The following is a 25,652-nucleotide window of genomic DNA, read 5'->3' on the forward strand; positions in this document are numbered from 1 at the left end:
GCAAGGTGACTTCTTTGATGGGAGAGAACCGAACCGTGAAGCTACCGCGGATGAGTTGAAGATGTTGCAATACAATGCTCAAGCTTGTGATATTCTCTTCAACGGATTGTGCCCCGAAGAATTCAACAAAATCAGCCGCCTTGAGAATGCGAAGGAAATTTGGGACACTTTGATTGATATGCACGAAGGTACCGACTCCGTCAAGGAATCCAAGTTGGATGTGCTTCAAAGCCAACTTGACAAGTTCAAGATGAAGGATGGTGAAGGTGTCGCTGAAATGTACTCTAGGCTTGCTCTCATCACAAATGAGATTGCCGGCTTAGGAAGTGAAGAGATGACCGATAAATTCATCATCAAGAAGATTCTAAGAGCCTTGGATGGAAAATATGATACCGTGTGCACATTGATCCAAATGATGCCCAATTACAAAGATCTCAAGCCAACGGAGGTGATTGGAAGAATTGTTGCTCATGAGATGTCACTTAAGGATAAAGAGGAACTTCACAACAAATCAAGTGGTGCCTATAAAGCCTCATGTGAAGCCCCTACATCATCAAGTGAGAAACAAGACTTCAATGAAGAATTGAGCTTAATGGTGAAGAACTTCAACAAGTTCTACAAGAGTAGAAGCAAAGATAGAAGCTCCAAGTCAAGGTCCTACAATGACAAAAGATCTTCTAGTCGAGAGCGAAACTGCTACAATTGTGGAAGACCCGGACACTATTCCAATGAGTGTACGGCTCCCTACAAGAGAAGAGAAGATTCTCCAAAAAGAAGAAGCAAAGGATCACCACCAAGAGAGAGAAGGAGTAGAGATGATCGTTATGAACGAAGATACTCACGGAGAAGCAAGGATTCGGAAAGGAAGGAAAAATCATCAAGGAGCTACACAAGACGAAGACATCAAGCTCATGTTGGTGAATGGGTATCCGGCTCCGACTCCGACAGCCACTCCGAGAGAAGTTATTACTCCGGCTCCGAAGATACTCAAGATGAAGGTGTTGCCGGTCTAGCACTTGTGTCAACCAACTCCTACGACATATTTGACTCACCAAATGAAGGAATTGGAAGATGCTTCATGGCCAAAGGTCCTAAGGTAACACACCCCGAGTATGTTGATTTCAATAGTGATGAAGATGACTTGTTAGGTGATGATTTGCTTGGTGACAACTCTAGTGATGAATACTATGATGAAATGTCAATTAAACATGCTAATCAAGATAAAACGAATGACAATGATAAGGAGAAGATTGAGGCCCTAACTAAAGAACTAAACACTCTTAAGTTAGCTCATGAAACCATCTTCGAAGATCATCGAGAACTTTTAAGAGCTCATGAGAAATTACGCTTTGAGAAGCTCAATCTTGAGCAAGAGCATGAGTTCTTAAAAGCAATCAATGATGATCTCCGCAAGAAAAGTTCTTCTTACATTGCCAAGCGTTTACTCTTATCTACTTACATGCCTCAAGTCAAGTCTAGTAACAAGAAAGATTCTTCCTCTAGCAGTAACAATGATCATGCTAAATCCAATATTGTTGCTTCTAGTAGTTCTCTTGATTCCACTAATGATTCTCTTAGCCAAGTTACACTTGAGCAAGAAAATAGCTTATTGAAGGGAATTATAGAGAAAGGAGTGTACAAAAGCCTTGCCGGGAGTAAGCAATTCGAGGAAATTGTGCGCAAGCAAGGAATGCACCGGAAGAATCAAGGTGTTGGTTTTGAACGAAAGTTCAATGCCAATGGAGTTGAGTGGGAAGAAGATCAATACCCCAAGACAAAGTTTGTCCCTCAACAAGAGAAGTATGCTTCTTTCAAGGGGACACAAGCTCAAGATGATCTTCCACCACAAGACTACGAGCAAAAAGGCAAGGACAAGCTTCAAGAGGAAATTGATGCATTTGAAGAAGCTCCTAAGACCTTAGTCAAGTGGATTCCCAAGACTACTTCAAGTTCCACTTCATCAAGTACGACTACAACTCCAAGGATTCCCATCAAGATGATGTGGATCCAAAAGAAGAAGAACTAGAGAGTTCTTGAGGGTGACTCCGCCAACATACTTCACTCTTATCATTTTGGCAAGAACAAGTGCAATCAACTTCCACATCTTGCACTAGTTCAAGGAGTCACAAACCCTCTTATTGGTAAAACAAGGGACAAGGTAACCTAAAAAGTTTTCATGGACATCATCTTTTGTGTGCATCACTCTATGTCTATGGATATCCTTTTTTGTTCCTTGTGGGACTAACCCATGTAGGTATTGAAAGTGCAATTCACTCAAATGGATAGCTCCAAGTGATCTACATCAACATTGAGCATCCACATCTTCAACATCTACATGAAGTCATCATCGACAAAACCCAAGGTTAGTTCATCCCTCTTAGGGGGGATATCACATCTAGGGGGAGCTTTACTCTAAGACTTGAGCTAAAGCAACTCTAAAGATGTGAACACAACAATGCGTTATGTAAAAGTGGTAACCCCACTTGAGCTTAAACGATGAGTATGACCTATGATCAAGTGTTCTCACTTGACTCCTAAGTCAATATACTCATATATAGATGACCTAGTCATCGCAAATTGCTTGATAGATGCTAGAATTGGTTGTGCATGCCTTGTCACATATTTCATTTGCCATCTTATTGTGTGAGCATGCTGATTGCATATTTTACTCATTCGAGGACATCCACTTGTTGTTTTGATTGTTTGGTTTTATCTTCTTTTGCCAAGTGGATGGACAAGAATGCCTAAGAACCTCCTCTAGCTATCTATGCTTTTCTCGTCTCAAACTCTATTCATGCTGCATCACAAAATTTGATCAAGTCAGATTCGAACCACTCTGTGTGAGGAGCGCTCGGAGTCCCCGATTCGTCATAGACTTAAACTTCCAAAACCTCTTTATGATTCTCGGTCTGACCGATACTCCACCTTCGGTCCTACCGAGATCATTAAGTTGATCTAGGTTTTCGATCTCGGTGCAACCGATTTGAACCTTTCGGTCACACCGAGTTTCAGTAACTGCACGCAGTTATGAATCTCGGTGCCACCGAGTTGTTCCACTCGGTCACACCGACAGGGTCGGGCTATATATAGTCACGGGCAAAATTTGGAAATTTCTCCGAACCCCTCGCCCGCGCGATAGCCTGCTCTGCCCTCGTGGTCTCCGGATCGTCTTCTCGCCGCCAGCAGCCTCCAGTCGCTGGTCTCCGTCGCCGACAACGGGAATTCTGCCCCGCCGTTGCCGCCGTAGCAAGTCTCCGCCGAACTAGGGTATGGACTTGATCACAGTGCTATTCCCCGTCCAATTCCTAGCACATTGTGTTCTTCATGATTCTTGCCACGATTGAAACACTCCTATCCAGTCAAAACGCCCGTAGATTAGGTTTGATTCAGAAAATTTAGGGTTAGGTTTCCGCCGAAACCATCTCGGACCCACCGAGTTGAAAAACTCGGTCCCACCGATTTGGCTCTTGCCATTGCACAAGTGAGACTCGGTCTGACCGAGAATTACTTATCGGTGTGACCGATTTTTGAACTCAGTGAAACCCTAGCAGTCTCGGTGCCACCGAACTGTGACTCGGTCCTACCGAGTTCACTAGTTTAGGTTCCAAAACTGCTTCGGTATCACCGAGTTTGAAAATCGGTAGATCCGAGATGATTTCAGTGGGAAACTAAAACTAAGTTTTTGGATCATTCTTTTGCAAAAATCTCTGCATTTTGTGATGCTCATCTTTTCTATCTCATCTATAATCTATTCACAGGGTCAGCAGTCAGTTTGCAGCATGTCTGATCAAAGTGATAGCCAAAATATGTCAGAGCAGCAAGTGGTGATGAGTGAGGGCACTAGTCCCTCCAGTTCATCTGATGAAGGCAGCAGGAGCACTCCTAGCAATTTGCCAAAGGCTGCCACGAGACAAAGGAAGAAGAGGACTTCAGATTCCGAAGATGAGGACTATGTGGCAGAGGAAGAGGCCACTTCCAAGAGAGTTGAGCCAGCTCAAGGCACTAAGCCAGGTCTGAAAATCAAAAGGCCAGCAGGCAGGCAGCCCATGTCAAAGGCAAGAGCCTCAACTGAGAAGCCCACTCCCCAAGAGCCAGTTGCAGCTGAGGGCAAGAAAAGAAAGGAAAGGGTGAAGAAGACTGTGGCTAGAGTGCTTGGCAAAGCTTCCATCATGGAAGAAGAAGAGGAAGAAGAGGTAGCTGCACCAGCGCCCAAGGCACCCAAGCTAATGGGAGATGCCATAAAATCAGGGGGAGCTGCTTCCAAGGCCAAGTCAGCTCCAAAGCCAAAGCCTAAGAGAAATACAAGGAGCATTCCTGCAGCTGAGAAGAACAAGGCCCCAGTGCCTGAGACTGTTGCTGAAGAAGAGGAAGAGAATGTCCTGAGAAAGCTAAAGCCCAAGATCCCAGACCGCAACGATGCTCATCCTGTGGCTGAGGATATGAAGCTCAGGAGAGATTCAGGGCTGAGGAAGTGGAGAGAAGCAGACCCATATGCTTCAAGGAGAAGGACTGCGTGGACTACAGGTTTCACACCAAGGAGCAGCAGGATTTCTATGAGACAGTGCTGCTAGATAAGAAGCCAATTGTCTGTGACATGAGATGGGTTGACTGGACCTACATCAAGGAGAAGGAGGAGCACTACCCAGGAGTATATGACAACTTTAATGCTTGTGGAGTAGCTGACTTTGTTGGGCAGAAGCTCACAAAGTGGAATGAGGAACTGATCATGCAATTCTACTCCACGGCACACTTTTATCCAGATGGGAGGATCACATGGATGTCTGAGGGTACAAGGTACCAATCCACAGTGGCTGAGTGGGCACAGATCATTAATGCCCCAGAGGAGCAAGATGATGACTTGGATATCTATGCCAAGAAGAAGATGGACCATAACTCCATGTCCAATATGTACAAGGAAATTCCCAATGAAGCTCTTGACACCTTCAAATTTGGGTCTGTGCATTACCTTCTGTCAGGACTGCCTACGATCAATTGGATACTAAGGCACACCTTACTGCCCAAGTCTGGAGATCACAAGATGATCAGAGGCCATGCTATCAACTTGCTACATGTGTTTGATGTGCCTCAGAAGTTCAAGGTGATGAGCCTCATAGTGGAAACAATCAAGAGGACTGCAGCAGATCAGAAGAGGAGCTGCGGATATGCCCCTCAAATTCAGGAGCTCATCAACTCCAAGATGGGCACGGGCATATATCTATTGGACAAGGAACACCTGCCCATCCGTCCAGATTTCGAGGACAATCAAGTTGTCATGACTGAGAACGAGCCATCATCTGCCCAAGCATACGCGAAGAAGGAGAAGGCGAGGAAGGAGAAAGCTGCCAAGATGCCTACTCAAGAGGAGGCATCTGAGTATTTCTTGAAGACTAAACAAGAGCAGCTTGGTTACTTGATTGCATCCACGCTGAGGATTGAGCAAAGTCTGGCCACCCTCACTCAGAATCAGCAGAGCCTAGAGAGAATCATGGAACAGAAGTTCTATGACTTGGATGTCAAGGTAACGGAAGTTCAGTCTGCAGTGGAGCAGCTCCAGGAGGACATGCAGGAGAGGAGAGGCAGGACTACCACTCATGCCTTTGCCAGAGTGCCACGAGGCCCGAGGTCATCTGCCGTGCCAGTTGCTGACACAAGAGCCACCACCTCAGCACCAGCCACAGCCTCAGTTCCACCAGCTCCAGCATCTACTTCAGCTCCAACTCCAGCGACTACTTCAGCATCTACCGAAGCCTTCGTCCTTGGAGTGATCCGGACTCCACCACCACCTGAAGATCAAGCCTGAGCGTCGATCTAGTGCTATGCATTTTCTAGGAACTTTTTGGTAACTTGTTGCCAAAGGGGGAGAAGATGTATAGATCATAGGCTTCGAGAGAGAGAGTGTTGCTTTTCTCTCTTGCTTTATTTGGTGGTTTTTCGAACTTGTTTGCTTTTGAGTGCCTGAGATACTACGTCATTATTTGTGAGACATTGATGATCATGTGTTTGATCATAAGCTACACTTAATGCTTGCTTAATACTTTTATCCTATCTATCTTGTGTGATCATTCACTTTTCTTGGTGATGAGTGCATGTATTTCATTCTTATCATTTTGAGCGCTCCACCAAGATGTATGTGACATGGAAGAGTAACCCATGACTCTAACTCTTTGTGCATTTGCAGTCCAAAGCAAATTTTAAATATGCACAAATTTAGGGGGAGCTCTTACTTATCACATACTTCTCAAAGCGACGATATATTTCTTGCTTATTATCATTTGTCGAAGCTTTGATCTATATGTTGTCATCAATTACCAAAAAGGGGGAGATTGAAAGTGCAACTATCCCTAGGTGGTTTTGGTAATTCATAACAACATATAGCTCATTGAGCTAATGCTATTCCAAGATGATTATTTCAGGAAAGCTCAATGATTGGCATGGCATGGATGTGAAAGTGGAACCCTCAAAATGCTAAGGACAAAGGATTGGCTCAAGCTCAAAAGCTCAAGACTCTTCATTTTATATTTTAGTGATCCAAGATCACATTGAGTCTTTAGGAAAAGCCAATACTATCAAGGAGGGATGAGGTGTTGCTTAATGAGCCTCTTGCTTCATGTGCTTAGTGATATGCTCCAAAACCCTCAACTACTTTCCCATATCCACATATGACCTAAACCCTAAGCCAAACTCGGTCCTACCGATTCTTCCTATCCGGCGCCACCGAGTTTCACTTGTCATTAGCCACTGCCAAACCCTAGCAATTCGGTCCTACCGATAGGGATCTCGGTCTCACCGAGATGGGGTTGCAAACTCTCTGTTTCCCTTTCGTAACTTTTCGGTCCCACCGAAAGAGCGAATCGGTCCCACCGAGATTGCAATGTAAACTCAGTGTTTCCCCTTTGTAACTTTTCGGTCTCACCGAGTTCCACTCGGTCTCACCGAAAGAGCAAATCGGTCCCACCGAGTTTGCCTGACCAACTCTCTGGTTAGCTAATTACCAAATTCGGTCTCACCGAGTTTGTGTAATCGGTCTCACCGAGATTACGTTATGCCCAAACCCTAACCATATCGGTCCTACCGAGTTGCATGTCAGTCCCACCGAAAATCACTAACGGTCACTAGGTTTACTTTTTCGGTCCGACCGAGCTTATTGATTCGGTCCCACCGAGATTGGAAAACTGTGTAACGGTTGGATTTTCTGTGGAGGCTATATATACCCCTCCACCTTCTTCTCATTCGAAGAGAGAGCCATCAGAACACACACACCATTCCAACTCATATGTTCTGAGAGAGAACCACCTACTCATGTGTTGAGACCAAGACATTCCATTCCTACCATATGAATCTTGATCTCTAGCCTTCCCAAGTTGCTTTCCACTCAAATCCTCTTTCCACCAAATCCAAATCCTATGAGAGAGAGTTGAGTGTTGGGGAGACTATCATTTGAAGCACAAGAGCAAGGAGTTCATTACCTACACACCATTTGTTACTTCTTGGAGAGTGGTGTCTCCTAGATTGGCTAGGTGTCACTTGGGAGCCTCCGACAAGATTGTGGAGTTGAACCAAGGAGTTTGTAAGGGCAAGGAGATCGCCTACTTCGTGAAGATCTACCGCTAGTGAGGCAAGTCCTGTGTGGGCGATGGCCATGGTGGGATAGACAAGGTTGCTTCTTCGTGGACCCTTTGTGGGTGGTTGCTTCTTCGTGGACCCTTCGTGGGTGGAGCCCTGTGTGGACTCGCGCAACCGTTACCCTTGGGTGGAGCCCTGCGTGGACTCGCGCAACCGTTACCCTTCGTGGGTTGAAGTCTCCATCAACGTGGATGTAGGATAGCACCACCTATCCGAACCATGGGAAAAACATCCGTGTCTCCAATAGCGTTTGAATTCTCCAAACCCTTCCCTTTACATTCTTGCAAGTTGCATGCTTTACTTTCCGCTGCCAATATACTCTTTGCATGCTTGCTTGAATCATGTGATGATTGCTTGACTTGTCCTAAATTAGCTAAAATCTGCCAAGAACTAAAATTGGGAAAAGGTTAAGTTTTTATTTGGTCAAGTAGTCTAATCACCCCCCCCCTCTAGACATACTTTCGATCCTACACATGCTTTATGGCTTAGAATCGGGACTTCAATGACGTTTTGAACGTCATGGAGCATATTAGATGTTCCAGGAGTTGAAGTTAATATTTCAAGCAAATGCCCGGATTGAGAGATATGAAGTCTCCAATAAGTTCTATAGCTGCAAGATGGAGGAGAATAGTTCTGTCAGTAAGCATATACTCAAAATGTCTGGGTATAATAATCACTTGATTCAATTGGGAGTTAATCTTCCAGATGATTGCGTCATTGACAGAATTCTCCAATCACTGCCACCAAGCTACAAGAGCTTCGTGATGAACTATAATATGCAAGGGATGAATAAGACTATTCCCGAGCTCTTCGCAATGTTGAAAGCTGTGGAGGTAGAAATCAAGAAGGAGCATCAAGTGTTGATGGTCAACAAGACCACTAGTTTCAAGAAAAAGGGCAAAGGGAAGAAGAAGGGGAACTTCAAAAAGAACAGCAAGCAAGTTGCTACTCAAGAGAAGAAACCCAAACCTGGACTTAAGCCTGAAACTGAGTGCTTCTACTGCAAGCAGACTGGTCACTGGAAGTGGAACTGCCCCAAGTATTTGGCGGATAAGAAGGATGGCAAGGTGAACAAAGGTATATGTGATATACATGTTATTGATGTGTACCTTACTAATGCTCGCAGTAGCACCTGGGTATTTGATACTGGTTCTGTTGCTAATATTTGCAACTCGAAACAGGGACTACGGATTAAGTGAAGATTGGCTAAGGATGAGGTGACAATGCGCGTGGGAAACGGTTCCAAAGTCGATGTGATCGCAGTCGGCACGCTACCTCTACATCTACCTTCGGGATTAGTATTAGACCTAAATAATTGTTATTTGGTGCCAGCGTTAAGCATGAACATTATATCTGGATCTTGTTTGATGCGAGACGGTTATTCATTTAAATCAGAGAATAATGGTTGTTCTATTTACATGAGTAATATCTTTTATGGTCATGCACCCTTAAAGAGTGGTATATTCTTATTAAATCTCGATAGTAGTAACACACATATTCATAGTGTTGAAGCCAAAAGATGTAGAGTTGATAATGATAGTGCAACTTATTTGTGGCACTGCCGTTTGGGTCATATCGGTATAAAGCGCATGAAGAAACTCCATACTGATGGGCTTTTGGAACCACTTGATTATGAATCACTTGGTACTTGCGAACCGTGCCTTATGGGTAAGATGACAAAAACACCGTTCTCCGATACTATGGAGAGAGCAACAGATTTGTTGGAAATCATACATACAGATGTATGTGGTCCGATGAATATTGAGGCTCGTGGCGGATATCGTTATTTTCTCACCTTCACAGATGACTTAAGCAGATATGGGTATATCTACTTAATGAATCACAAGTCTGAAACGTTTGAAAAGTTCAAAGAATTTCAGAGTGAAGTTGAAAATCATCGTAACAAGAAAATAAAATTCCTACGATCTGATCGTGGAGGAGAATATTTGAGTTACGAGTTTGGTGTACATTTGAAACAATGTGGAATAGTTTTGCAACTCATGCCACCCGGAACACCACAGCGTAATGGTGTGTCCGAACGTCGTAATCGTACTTTACTAGATATGGTGCGATCTATGATGTCTCTTACTGATTTACCGCTGTCATTTTGGGGATACGCTCTAGAGACGGCCGCATTCACTATAAATAGGGCACCATCAAAATCCGTTGAGATGATGCCTTATGAACTGTGGTTTGGCAAGAAACCAAAGTTGTCATTTCTAAAAGTTTGGGGCTGCGATGCTTATGTGAAAAAGCTTCAACCTGATAAGCTCGAACCCAAATCGGAGAAATGTGTCTTCATAGGATATCCAAAGGAAACTATTGGATACACCTTCTATCACAGATCTGAAGGCAAAACTTTCTGGAGAAGGAATTTCTCTCGAAAGAAGTGAGTGAGAGGAAAGTAGAACTTGACGAGGTAACTGTACCTACTCCCTTATTGGAAAGTAGTACATCACAGAAACCTGTTTCTATGACACCTACACCAATTAGTGAGGAAGCTAATGATAATGATCATGAAACTTCAGAACAAGATACTACTGAACCTCGTAGATCAACCAGAATGAGATCCGCGCCAGAGTGGTACTGTAATCCTGTTCTGGAAGTCATGCTACTAGATCATGATGAACCTACAAACTATGAATAAGCGATGGTGAGCCCAGATTCCGCAAAATGGCTTGAGGCCATGAAATCTCAGATGGGATCCATGTATGAGAACAAAGTATGGACTTCGATTGACTTGCCCGATGATCGGCAAGAAATTGAGAATAAATGGATCTTCAAGAAGAAGACTGACACTGACGGTAATGTTACTGTCTATAAAGCTCAACTTGTTGCAAAAGGTTTTTGACAAGTTCAAGGGATTGACTACGATGAGACCTTCTCACCCGCAGCGATATTTAAGTCTGTCCGAATCATGTTAGCAATTGCCGCATTTTATGATTATGAAATTTGGCAAATGGATGTCAAAACTCCATTCCTGAATGGATTTCTGGAAGAAGAATTGTATATGATGCAACCAGAAGGTTTTGTCGATCCAAAGGGAGCTAACAAAGTGTGCAAGCTCCAGCAGTCCATTTATGGACTGGTGCAAGCCTCTCGGAGTTGGAATAAACGCTTTGATAGTGTGATCAAAGCATTTGGTTTTATACAGACTTTTGCAGAAGCCTGTATTTACAAGAAAGTGAGTGGGAGCTCTGTAGCATTTCTGATATTATATGTGGATGACATATTGCTGATTGGAAATGATATAGAATTTCTGGATAGCATAAAGGGATACTTGAATAAGAGTTTTTCAATGAAAGACCTCGGTGAAGCTGCTTACATATTGGGCATCAAGATCTATAGAGATAGATCAAGACGCTTAATTGGACTTTCAAAAAGCACATACCTTGACAAAGTTTTGAAGAAGTTCAAAATGGATCAAGCAAAGAAAGGGTTCTTGCCTGTGTTACAAGGTGTGAAGTTGAGTAAGACTCAATGCCCGACCACTTCAGAAGATAGAGAGAAAATGAAAGCTGTTCCCTATGCTTCAGCCATAGGCTCTATCATGTATGCAATGCTGTGTACCAGACCTGATGTGTGCCTTGCTATAAGTCTAGCAGGGAGGTACCAAAGTAATCCAGGGGTGGATCACTGGACAGCGGTCAAGAACATCCTGAAATACCTGAAAAGGACTAAGGATATGTTTCTCGTTTATGGAGGTGACAAAGAGCTCATCGTAAATGGTTACGTTGATGCGAGCTTTGATACTAATCCGGACGATTCTAAATCGCAAACCGGATACGTGTTTACATTAAACGGTGGAGCTGTCAGTTGGTGCGGTTCTAAACAAAGCGTCATGGCGGGATCTACATGTGAAGCGGAATACATAGCTGCTTCGGAAGTAGCAAATGAAGGAGTCTGGATGAAGGAGTTCATATCCGATCTAGGTGTCATACCTAGTGCATCGGGTCCAATGAAAATCTTTTGTGACAATACTGGTGCAATTGCCTTGGCAAAGGAATCCAGATTTCACAAGAGAACCAAGCACATCAAGAGACGCTTCAATTCCATCCGGGATCTAGTCCAGGTGGGAGACATAGAGATTTGCAAGATACATACGGATCTGAATGTAGCAGACCCATTGACTAAGCCTCTTCCACGAGCAAAACATGATCAGCACCAAGGCTCCATGGGTGTTAGAATCATTACTGTGTAATCTAGATTATTGACTCTAGTGCAAGTGGGAGACTCAAGGAAATATGCCCTAGAGGCAATAATAAAGTAATTATTTATTTACTTATATCATGATAAATGTTTATTATTCATGCTAGAATTGTATTAACCGGAAACGTAATACATGTGTGATTACATAGACAAATAGAGTGTCACTAGTATGCCTCTACTTGACTAGCTCGTTAATCAAAGATGGTTATGTTTCCTAACCATGGACAAAGAGTTGTTATTTGATTAACGGGATCACATCATTAGGTGAATGATCTGATTGACATGACCCATTCCATTAGCTTAGCACCCGATCGTTTAGTATGTTGCTATTGCTTTCTTCATGACTTATACATGTTCCTATGACTATGAGATTATGCAACTCCCGTTTGCCGGAGGAACACTTTATTGCTACCAAACGTCACAACGTAACTGGGTGATTATAAAGGTGCTCTACAGGTGTCTCCAAAGGTACATGTTGGGTTGGCGTATTTCGAGATTAGGATTTGTCACTCCGATTGTCGGAGAGGTATCTCTGGGCCCTCTCGGTAATGCACATCACATAAGCCTTGCAAGCATTGCAACTAATGAGTTAGTTGTGAGATGATGTATTATGGAACGAGTAAAGAGACTTGCCGGTAACGAGATTGAACTAGGTATTGAGATACCGACGATCGAATCTCGGGCAAGTAACATACCAATGACAAAGGGAACAACGTATGTTGTTATGCGGTCTGACTGATAAAAGATCTTCGTAGAATATATAGGAGCTAATATGAGCATCCAGGTTCCGCTATTGGTTATTGACCGGAGACGTGTCTCGGTCATGTCTACATTGTTCTTGAACTCGTAGGGTCCGCACGCTTAAGGTTTCGATGACAGTTATATTATGAGTTTATGCATTTTGATGTACCGAAGTTTGTTCGGAGTCCCGGATGTGATCACGAACATGACGAGGAGTCTCGAAATGGTCGAGACATAAAGATTAATATATTGGAAGACTATATTTGGATATCGGAAGTGTTCCGGGTGAAATCGGGATTTTACCGGAGTACCGGGAGGTTACCGGAACTCCCCGGGAGGTATATGGGCCTTAGTGGGCTTTAGTGGAAGAGAGGAGAGGTGGCCAGGGCTGGTCCGCGCACCCCTCCCCCCTAGTCCGAATAGGACAAGGAGAGGGGGCCGGCGCCCCCCCCTTCCTTCTCTCTCTCCTCTTTCCCCCTCCCGAATCCTATTCCAACTAGGAAAGGGGGGGGATCCTACTCCCGGAGGGAGTAGGACTCCTCCTGGCGCGCCCTCTCCTGGCCGGCCACACCCCCCCTTTGATCCTTTATATACGGGGGCAGGGGACACCCCTAGACACACAAGTTGATCCGTGTGATCATATTCTTAACCGTGTGCGGTGCCCCCTTCCACCATAGTACTCGATAATATTGTAGCGGTGCTTAGGCGAAGCCCTGCGATGGTAGTACATCAAGATCGTCACCACGCCGTCGTGCTGACGGAACTCTTCCCCGACACTTTGCTGGATCGGAGTCCGGGGATCGTCATCGAGCTGAACGTGTGCTAAAACTCGGAGGTGCCGTAGTTTCGGTGCTTGATCGGTCGGGCCGTGAAGACGTACGACTACATCAACCGCGTTGTGCTAACGCTTCCGCTGTCGGTCTACAAGGGTGCGTAGATCACACTCTCCCCTCTCGTTTCTATGCATCACCATGATCTTGCGTGTGTGTAGGAAATTTTTTGAAATTACTACTTCCCCAACACTTCAGACTCCGGACCCAAATTTGGGCCAGGGTTAGGATTTAATCCCACCCACCCAGACATAAGCGCTCTCTTGAGTATGCAGCAGCAGTCTTAGGAAACGGTCCACCACTTTTGGGCTAGATTCCTCCTTGTCAAAAACAAGATAAAAGATTGCCACAATGAAGACGCAATCTCAGCATTTCTCAACAATTGCACAGACGAGGGAATCCTCAACGCCATCAACCGCCGTCACCTATCACACTTCGCTGACTTGGCAACTATCGTACAGAAGTACAACGCAATGGAAAGCGCCTGGAAAACTTAGGCAGCCCGGTGGGGACCAACAGTCCCGACTCAACTCCTCGTTTAGGCAAAAAGGGCACACCCTCATGGCATGCCGGGACAAATGGTAAAGAAACATAAGCCCGTTGCGGGGCGCGGAACCATTCTGGAAGGATGGCTCGACGGGCCATGCAAGATACACAGAACACCGGATAGCATTCCAACCCACAGCCTTAGAGCATGTTGGATACTCCGGCAGGTGGCGAAGAGCGGTGAAGACATCCTCACCAGGAATACCCCGGAACAACACCCCCAGAAGACGATGACCTCAAAGTATTGACGGTCTTCGAGACATTCGCCTCAAATGATAGGTGCAAAAGAGCACTCCGCAAACTCGCCAAAGTCTTCCAGATCGCAACAATAAACCCTTGGAACGACACGGTGATAACCTTTAATGCTGGCGATGAGCCAAAATACAGGACAGCCTGAGCACCAGTCGCCTTGGTCCTCAGCCCAATTGTAGAAGGCTTTCTGCTCACCAAGGTTCTCATGGATGGCGACAGCGAACTAAACCTCATCTATGAGGATACAATACAAAAAATGGAAATAGACAGGAGCCGCATTAAGCAAAGCAACACGACCTTCCGGGGAATCATTACCAGTCGAGAGGCACGGTGTGCGGGCAAAATCACACTCGACGTGGTATTCGGCACACCGGAGAACTATCGGTCCAAAGAAATAACCTTCCAAGTGGCCCCTTTCAATAGCGGATATCACGCCCTCTTAGGGAGAGATGCATTTACGCGCTTCCAAGCGGTACCCCATTACGGGTACATGAAGCTTAAGATGCCTGGGCCCAACGGCATAATCACTCTAGCTAGTGATCCGGACATAGCACTCCGCGCCGAGAATAAAACCGCAGCCCTGGCCCTTGAGGCATTATCTGAAGCCCTCGCGGCCGAAGAGTTAACCACGCTGCGCTCCACGGTAGACAGGGATGATGTGGTCCTAGACAAATGACCCAAATCCACCTCCTTCAAGTCGGCAGAAGAAATAGTCAAATTCCAAGTCCATCCAATGGACCCCAAGAAGACAACATCCATCGGAGCACAACTAGACCCAATGGTTGACGCCACGCTACGAGAATTCCTGTGCGAGAATTGGGATATATTCGCTTGGCACCCTTCTTATATGCCAGGAATCCCACGCGAGATGGCCGAACACAGCCTCAATATATTGAAGGGATACAAACTGGTCAAGCAAACACTACAGCGCTAACCCAAACGTCAAGCTATGGGGGAGGAGCTAGCCAAACTAATCGAGGCAGGATTCATTAGAGAAATAAAACATCCGGACTGGCTGGCAAACCTGGTGATGGTACCAAAGAAAGGCAAATCCTGGCGCATGTGCATCGATTTCAAAGACCTCAATAAGGCTTGCCCTAAGGATCCCTTACCCCTCCCCCGCATTGACCAGATCATAGATGCTACTGCAGGACACGACTCATTATGCTTCCTTGACGCATATTTCGGATACCATCAAATTACAATGAAGGAGTCTGACCAAGCTGCAATAGCATTCATCACCCCATATGGGCCATTCTGCTTCAAAACAATGCCCTTCGGGCACAAGAACGCCGGTGCCAGTTATCAACGCATGATCCAAACATGTCCGGAGAAACAGATCGGAAAGACAGTTGAGGCCTATGTAGATGACGTCGTAATCAAGTCAAGGCACGTCGAAACACTAATAGACGACCTACGTCTCACATTTGACAACCTCCGCGCATATGACATTAAGCTCAATCTGGAAAAGGGTGTTTTTGGCATCCCCGCAGGAAAGCTGTTGGGCTTCATTGTTTCCAATAGAGGAATTGAAGCAAACCCAGCCAAAATCTAAGCTCTGTCACAATTGGCTACGCCAATAGACCTTAAACAAGTCCAGAAACTTGCGGGCTGCATGGAAGCTCTAAGCCGCTTTATCTCTAGATTAGGAGAAAAGGCATTGCCACTCTATCGTATTCTATGACGAACCGATCACTTCGAGTGGACAGACGCGGCAACAGCCGGACTGGAAGAAATAAAAACCCTTCTAGCAAGCAACCCAATACTGGTCGCGCCAAACGTCGGTGAACCCATGTTGTTATACATATCGGCAACACATCAGGTGGTGAGCGTCGTACTCATCATTGAACGAGAACAGGACGGACACAAATTCCCGCTTGAGAAGCCAGTTTACTACGTATCCACTGTCCTTACACCATGCAAATCCCGGTATCCCCATTATCAAAATATAGCATACGCGGTCTTCATGGCATCCCGCAAGCTACGACACTACTTCCAGGAGTGTTCGATCATGGTGGCTTCCGAAGTGCCACTCAACGACATAATAAACAACCACGATGCCACGGGCTGGATTGCCAAGTGGGCCATTGAGCTCCTCCCATTTGACATTACATACAAACCACGTCGAGCTGTTAAATCCCAAGTACTGGCTGACTTTGTCACCGAATGGACAGAGGTCGAACTCCCTAAAGAGTACGACACATATTCTAATTGGGTTATGCATTTCGATGGCTCCAAAATGCTGGCAGGGCTAGGAGCGGGCGTCATTTTAATGTCCCCTACGGGAGACGCCGTTCAGTATGTACTCCAAATACTATACAAAATCTCCAATAATGTAGCCGAATACGAGGCCTTATTGCATGGTCTCCGGATGGCTGTCTCCATGGGCATATAGCGCCTGGAAGTGCGCGGGGACTCAAACCTCGCAATATCTCAAATAAATGGAGACTTCGATGCCAAAGGCCCGAAGATGGCATCTTATCGTAATGCCGTCCTAAAAATGTCGGCTTGGTTTGAGGGACTCGAGTTCCATCATCTGGCCCGAGAAAGTAATCAAGTAGCGGACGTTCTTTCTCGCATAGGCACTAAACGCGACCCCGTCCCACCTAACATTTTTCTGGAAAGGCTTTTTAAGCCATCCGTGGTGTGGCAGGGGGAGGGCGGCAACACTAGTCTGGATTCCGAACACACCGATATCATCGGAGGCTCAGCCACCGAAACAACACCGTCGGCCCATCTCATTATGGCAGTCATTGCCCAATGGACCAAACCCTTCTTGTCCTACCTTAATAAGAATGAACTTTCTGAGGATCAGAAGAGGCCTGCTGCATTGTCTTGCGTTCGAAGGCCTACAAAGTTCATGACGGAGAGCTCTATAAGAAAAGTGCTATCGGAGTTCTTTAAAGATGTATCTCCGAGGAAGAGGGGTGGCAGCTCTTGGCTGAAATTCATGCCGGACTCGGCGGTCACCATGCTGCATCTCGGGCCCTTGTTAGCAAGGCCTTCTGTATAGGTTTTTATTGGCTGACGTCCCGAGCAGATGCACGGGACCTTGTCCAACGTTGCATCAGATGCCAGCTATTCACCAACCAAAGCCATATGCCCACCACCGCTCTACAAACAATCCCCATCACTTGGCCTTTCGCGGTCTGGGGACTCAATATGGCCGGACCCCTTAAAGGAGGAATCCACAAGAAAAAGTATCTGCTGGTCATGGTGGATAAATTCACTAAGTGGATAGAGGCCAAACCAGTCAAAATGGCTGAGGCGGGGCCAGTAATAGATTTCATATCCGGCATGGTACACCATTATGGTGTTCCACACAGCATCATCACCGATAACAGCTCCAATTTCACAGCTGAGTGATAACCCACAAGTATAGGGGATCAATTGTATCCTCTTTTGATAAGTAAGAGTGTCGAACCCAACGAGGAGCTAAAGGTAGAACAAATATTCCCTCAAGTTTTATCGACCACCGATACAAATCTAAGCACGCTTGACGTTCGCTTTACCTAGAACAAGTATAAAACTAGAAGTACTTTGTAGGTGTAATGGGATAGGTTTGCAAGAATATAAAGAGCACGTAAATAAAAACTAGGGGCTGTCTTAAGTAAAGAAGCAATAAAGTTAGCATAGCGAGTGTGGAAAAGTGGTGGTAGGAGTTGCGAAATTGTCCCTAAGCAATTGACTACTTCACTAGACCGATAGCAAGTTTTATGTGGGAGAGGCCACTGCTAGCATGTCATCCCTGACTTGAAATTCTATGCACTTATGATTGGAACTATTAGCAATCATCCGCAAGTACTAACATTCATTAAGCAAAAACCCAACCATAGCATTAAGATATATTGGTCCCCCTTCAATCACGTATGCATCAATTTCTATGCTACGTTGAAGCTTCTGTCACTCTTGCCCTCCAATACATAGTCCTATCAACATACAACTAACCCTATGGTGTGATCCCCGCGCGCGCTCATATGATGGGCACCAAAGGATAGCAACATAACCACAAGTAAATTAAACCAATGATAGCAATTCACCAATTACCGATAGGACAACAAAAATCTACTCAGACATCATAGAATGGCAACGCGTCATTGGATAATAATATGAAGCATAAAGCACCATGTTCAAGTAGAGGGTACATCGGGTTGCGGGAGAGTGTACTGCTGTAGATAGATGGGGGAAGGTGATGAAGATGTTGGTGAAGATGACGGAGGTGTTGGTGTAGATCGCCGTCACACGATGATGGCCCTGACGGCGTTCCGGCGCCACCGGGAGAGAGGGGGAGAGAGCACCCCTTCTTCTTCTTCTTCTTCCTTGACCTTCTCCCTAGATGGGAGAAGGGTTTCCCCTCTGGTCCATGGCCTCCATGGCGGCGGAGGGGCGAGAGACCCTCCGAGATTGGATCCGTCTCTCTGTCTCTCTCTGTTTCTGTGTTTCAGACTCTGCCCTTTCACCGTTTCTTAAATTCTCGGAGATCCGTAACTCTGATTGGGCTGAATTTTGGACACAATTTTTATCCGGATATTGGCTTTCTTGTTCCAAAATAAGGGAACCAACTGCCTTACGGGGTGGCCATGAGGGCCCAGGGCGCGCCTGACCCCCTGGGGCGCGCCCCTTGCCTGCCTCCTCAGGCATCATCTCACGTTGATTCTTCTTCCCAAAAATCACATATATTCCAAAAAAAATCTACGCCAGTTTTTATACCGTTTGGACTCCATTTGATATGGATTTTCTGTGAAACAAAAAACATGCAACAAACAGGAACTGGCACTGGGCACTGGATCAATATGTTAGTCCCAAAAATAGTATAAAAAGTTGCCAAAGTATATGAAAGTTGTATAATATTTGCATGGAACAATCAAAAATTATAGATACGACGGAGACGTATCACCGAGGAAGTGAAAACTTGGTGTGCCAACCTGGGCATTAAGCTCGATTACGCCTCTGTCTATCACCCGCAGACAAACGGTCAAGTTGAACGAGCTAATGGTCTTATTTTGAGCGGCATCAAACCTAGACTAGTGCGGTCTTTGACAGAATCAGACAAGCACTGGGTGGAGGAACTTGACTCCGTATTCTGGGGGCTGCGGACCATGCCCAACCGCACTACTGGATACACACCTTTCTTCATGGTGTATGGTGTGGAAGCAGTGTTACCATGTGACATTATTCATTACTCACCTCGAGTGCGCATGTACGAAGATAGAGAGAGGCCGAGCTTGATCGGCAGGACAGCTTGGACGCCCTGGAGGAGGAGCGCAACGTGGCAAAAGCCCGTTCCACATTTTATCAACATCAGGCTCACATGTGTCAAAGCAGAGAAGTGCAGGCCAAGACTTATAACATTGGCGAACTCGTTCTACGCCTACCGAATAAGAAAAAGGACAAAGTCAAGCCCAAGTGGGAGGGTCCCTTCATCATTGACGAAGTTCTCACCAGGGGAGCGTACCGCCTGCGTGATGCGTCAGACAATCACTTAGAGCCGAACCCCTGGAATGCGGCCAGACTCTGACGATTCTATGCCTAGCGTCGTTCGTCTCCTTCCTCCTATTGTTAACACTATATTTCTCTCTTTTTGTTTTCTCTCTTTTCGTTTTTTTTCTTTCTTTAGCCCTGCGGCTCTAGTACGGCTAGACCGTGTGCCCCTGATGCGTACATTTCCAAATATGTATGTCCATTATACCTGGGGGCTTCTTGTACAGAAGCTTGCTATTATTCTCTGAGCATCAAGCTCATCACATATGCGTTCTTCCCATATGTACCTTTTCTTCGCCATTATATGCATCAATATGACTTAAGTTTTGGCCAAGCTAGGTTGCCTGGCTCTTGTGCTTATGCCCTACGTTCCCGTTAGTTCGGCTAGGGCATAAAGGGAGCACCTCTGCGATTGTTACTACCGGGTCATCCGGATGTGTACCTCAGACTGGGTGAAGTCGAAAGCTAGCGTTCTTAAGGGAATATTCGGTCGGTGAATTAAAGACGTTTCCGCATTCACTCCATTCTGAAACCCTAGAAGTTACTTTAAGATTTTTTCAATCATAGTTCAGACATGCACATTAAACGCATGCACACCCAGGGAAAGGAACCCTTAAGGAACTATTCTCTCTGGAAGATGTTTCTTACATAATGTAATATAACATAACTAGCCGGATACACATTGTCTGTTCAAGCAACTATGACCCCTACGCCTGGTTCCCATGCATACCCCGGTATATTCTACCGCTAGGGTATTCGGAAACACTCCGCACCTTCGGGTCCAGAGTTCGAAGGAAAAAGGTCGGCCATGAAAATTGTTTTTATAATTCAGCTAGAGTCAAATATGTCAAGGAAATTACATAGTCACTACGACTAAAAAATTTCCTTCTCTATGCCATCCAGCAGGCGGTCTGATTTACAATCCTGCTGGGAATATTTAGCGGCTACTTCTACTTGGTCATATACCAAATTCACAGGACTTTCTTTTCCATCTGACCCTAGAGGCCCGACCGAGCCATATGATTTGGATAAGCTTGGTATACCACGTTTTCACCATGGCCCAGGCTTCCCTTGCACCTTCTCGACAGGCCGATATCTTCCACAGTCGAAAGCATCGTTGCGCTCCCTTAAATAGTTGTATCAGCTCCTCCATCTTTCCCGAAGGGGAGGCAGCTGGCCAGAAGGCCTTGGCAACACTTCGCATCGCCTGACGAGCCTTCTTGTGCACTTGCGACAATTCTTGTAGCAGATCGCCCGACGATCCAGACATCTCCTCATCGGGACGACCAGTCAGCGTACCTGCAGACATAACTCTGTCAACCCTCTCTGCCTCTGAATTATTCGAAGGTAAGTTTGAACTACATATTGAATATGCTGCCTCGCAGCCTTTTATTCTCCTTTACAGAGTCTGCTAGCTGGGCCCGCACATCTTTCAGTTCCTCGCTCATTTGGGTGTTCGAATCCTGGAGCTTGTTTTCTCCTAAACAACTTTTGTTAGCACACGCTCACCCGTAGCTTGCAGTTTTTTGGCTCCATGTTCTCTGCTTCAAGCGGCGTCCAGTTGTTCTTGCAGTTGGTCTAATGATCCAATAAAAGGGTAAGAAACGAGGTTAGCATCATTAGTGTACCATTATGTTTTCTCGATGGAGGGAAACATTACCAGGGGATGCCTTCTTGGATTTCTCTAGTTCGGCATTGGCAGCAGTTAGCTGGCTCCGACACTTTTCTAGTTCGTGAGTTAACAGGGTGTTCTTCTCCGAAAGAACATGGTTATGCATTGATCCTTAAATCAGTTGTATCAACTACTTTAAGTCTCGGGGGCTACTGGTGTATGATTATTAAATCTACGCTTACCTGCATATCTTTTAGATGCTGGTCGGTGGCTCTGACAAGCCCATCTCGAACAGCTCGAATGTATGCATCGACCGAATTGAAGGCATCAAATGATGCTTTCGAAAAACCAGGGTTACGAAGTACGACCCTCCGATGATGATGATTCATAACACTCTCCACTTCAGAGTTCATGACAGACACATCGTCCGAATCCTCTGTGGGAGGACGGTCCAGCGCCGCTCCCGTATCAGCCCCTGTTCTTTGGACGGAGTCCGAAACGTGGCTAGTAAAAGCATGACTGGCCGGATCCCCGGACGCAGTTCGGCAGATACTTTTTTTGCTGGAATACAGCGAATGGCATTTCAGTTGGATGTGACGATCAGAACGGGCATTCTTGAAAAGGAAAGCCTGACCTCTTTGACGAGGGTTCTGCGGTGCTGTCATTGGCCTTCCTCTTCAAAGAGGTGCCAGGTGTGGGCCCTACTCTCCTCGGAGACGCTTCTGGTGCATATTGCGGTGCTGAGCGCCTCCACTTTGGAACACGGAATAGTGTGGTAGGTGAGGCATAGTAAGGGAACTCTCTAGAAGAAAGTACCGGCTAAAATTACTTACATGAGAAGCAGGAAGGAGGCCGGGGTAATCGGCGATGATGGGTACATCCGTGCCATCATAGCTCGTCTGATAGGAAACTCCATCTTTGAGCTCCATGAATATGTCTCGGTCTTCCTCATATTCGGGGTCAAGATCCCGATTGTGATTCTCCGGCTAAGGGGCAGGGTCATGGATCCCCTCGACAGCCTTTCGCCATTCCTGTCATGAATGAATAAGATACCGCTCTTCCAACATAATTCAGGGAGAGGAGTCGAATAGTGGAGTTAGAGCTTACCCATCTAGGAGAGTTGTACATGGAAACCTCGCCTCGATATTGGAGACGGACGAACTCCTACTGCTCCCCTTTGTACAGTTCGACCAATATTTTGGCCAGCGCGGCGGGAGTCTTCGGGCCCTTCCGACCACAGCGGGAGGCGTCGTATTACCCATTCTATTGCCACATGGCTAGCCCTCTATATTGGAGTGGTTGGACCCCCCCCCCCCCGCGCGTGCGTTATGCCGACCGCCATTACCTTGACTATTGACAATCCGGACTGGGCAAGTATCTTAATCTTACCCAGCAGCAGACTGACCTCTGTGCTATCCTCTTCCTCAAGGCTCCGAGGACACCAGCTATGGCGCTTCTTCAATGGAGCACTTGAAAATTCAGGGAGGCCCATCCGGACTGGGTCGGGAAGAGCGACATCGTCAATATAAAACCATTCGGAAGGCCACTCTTCGGAAGCCTTCTTCGGTGTTCCGGACAGGTATACGGATCCGGCGATGCGCCATACTTCGGCTCCCCCCACTTCAAATATCGACCCTCCGTGATTACGAGGGACGAGGCAGAACAATCTTCTCCATAAATCGAAATGGGCATCACAACCCGTGATATGTAGGATGGAGGCTGAAGTAAGTCTGTGCAGTTGGAGCCCATAGTATTCTAGCAGACCTCGGAGGAAGGGGTGGATCGGAAATCCGACACCTCTCAACAAGAAGGGGACGAAGCATACTCGTTCTCCCCCGAACAGATTGGGGAAGTTCTCCGCTTGAGCTCCGCCTTTAAGGGACGTCATCCCTGCTCGTACAGGGACCAGGTCCGTGGGGGGGGGAGCCCTGTGTTTGCAGCTTCGCCAGCTGACTGTGAGGAACAGAACATCTCGCCCAATCCCCCTTTTTAGAGTTGTGGGGACGAGAGGAAGAACTGTGGGATGGTTCTGCTCCGCAAGCTCTGAGGATTTTTTCGTGGAATCTAGAAGGGATCTGAGATCTATTCTCTTTAATAGGCATCTTTCTGGTATGGTCACGGTGGTGTATGTAAAAATACCCCGAACTCTCGTATTCACTCGACAGGTGGAAGCTGAAGACAGGAAGGCGCGGAAGCCGAGGGGTACGGCATTTAATGAAGCCAGATACATCACTTTAAGGTCACAGGAGGAGTAACCCGCCTTGCAATGCCGAAGACTATCTGCGCGCTGGACACCTCGTCATTGAAGTCTGGTTCGGGGGCTATTGAGGGAGTCCTGGACTAAGGGGTCCTCAGCCGTCTGGCCTGTTAGCCATGGGCCGGACTGATTGGCTGTGAAGATACGAAGACCGAAGACTGCACATGTATCCGGACGGGACTCCCCTTGGCGTGGAAGACAAGCTTGGTGACCAAATATGTAGATTCCTTTCTTTGTAACCGACCTTGTGTAACCCTAGATCCCCCCGGTGTCTATATAAACCAGAGGACTTAGTCCGGAGAGGGATATACATTATCATAACCATACGAGCTAGGCCTTTAGGGTTTAGCCATTACGATCTTGTGGTAGATCATCTTGTAATACTCATATCCATCAAGATCAATCTAGCAAGACGTAGGGTATTACCTCCATAGAGAGGGCCCGAACCTGGGTAAAACATTGTGTCCCATGTCTACTGTTACCATCAACCTTAGACGAACAGTTCGGGACCCCCTACCCAAGATCTGCCAGTTTTGACACCAACACGCGCCTCCACCTGGCCGCCGCCTCCTCTCTTCCACTAGGGCCCATGAAGGCCCATTAACCCCCGGGGGGTTCCGATAACCTCCCGGTACTCCGGAAAATGTCTGAACCTTTCTGAAACCATTCCGGTGTCCAAACATAACATTGCAATATATCAATCTTTACGTCTCAACCATTTAGAGACTCCTCGTCATGTATGTGATCTCATCCGAGACTCCAAACAAACTTCAATTCATTAAATCACATAACTCATAATACAAATCGTCATCGAACGTTAAGCGTGCGGACCCTACGGGTTCGAGAACTATGTAGACATGACCGAGACACATCTCCGGTCAATAACCAATAGCGGAACCTGGATGCTCATATTGGCTCCTACATATTCTACGAAGATCTTTATCGGTCAAACCACATAACAACATATGATGTTCCCTTTGTCATCGGTATGTTACTTGCCCGAGATTCGATCGTCGGTATCATCATACCTAGTTCAATCTCATTACCGGCAAGTCTCTTTACTTGTTCCGTAATGCATCATCCCATAACTAACTCATTAGTAACATTGCTTGCAAGGCTCATAGTTGTGCATTACCGAGAGGGCCCAGAGATACCTCTCCGATACACGGAGTGAGAAATCCTAATCTCGATCTATGCCAACTCAACAAACACCATCAGAGTCACATGTAGAGCATCTTTATAATCACCTAGTTACGTCGTGACGTTTGATATCACACAAGATGTTCCTTCGGTATTCGGGAGTTGTATAATCTCATAGGCAGAGGAACATGTATAATTCATGAAGAAAGCAATAGCAATAAAACTAAACGATCATTATGCTAAGCTACCGGTTGGGTCTTGTCCATCACATCATTCTCCTAATGATGTGACCCCATCCATCAAATGACAACACATGTCTATGGTCAGGAAACTTAACCATTTTTTATTAACGAGCTAGTCAAGTAGAGCCATACTAGGGACATTCTGTTTTCTCTATGTATTCACACATGTACTATGTTTCCGGTTAATACAATTCTAGAATGAATAATAAACATTTATCATGATATAAGGAAATATAATAAACAACTTTATTATTGCCTCTAGGGCATATTTCCTTCACGGATCCCTTTGGAATCCTCCGGAACCTTCTGGGAGCTTCCCGGTACAATACCGAAAAAATTGCACCTTTTTTCCGGAACCCAAAATATGACTTCCCATATATAAATATTTATCTCTCGACCATTTTGAGACTCCTCGTGACGTCCGGTATCCCATCTGGGACTCCAAACAACATTCTGTTACCAACCATCAAATATCCCAATAGTACTCTAGCGTCATTGAACGTTAAGCGTGCGACCCCACGGATTCGAGAATCATGTTGTGATGACCGAGACACCTCTCCGGTCAATAACCAATAGCGGGACCTGGATGCCCATATTGGTTCCTACATATTCCACGAAGATCTTTTATCGGTTGAACCACGATGTTAAGGATTTGGTTAATCCCATATGCAATTCCCTTTGTCCGGCAATATGTTACTTGCCCGAGATTTGATCGTCGT

The sequence above is a fragment of the Triticum aestivum genome, chromosome 3A (assembly GCF_018294505.1).
Source record: "Triticum aestivum cultivar Chinese Spring chromosome 3A, IWGSC CS RefSeq v2.1, whole genome shotgun sequence".
Taxonomy (NCBI): Eukaryota; Viridiplantae; Streptophyta; class Magnoliopsida; order Poales; family Poaceae; genus Triticum; species Triticum aestivum.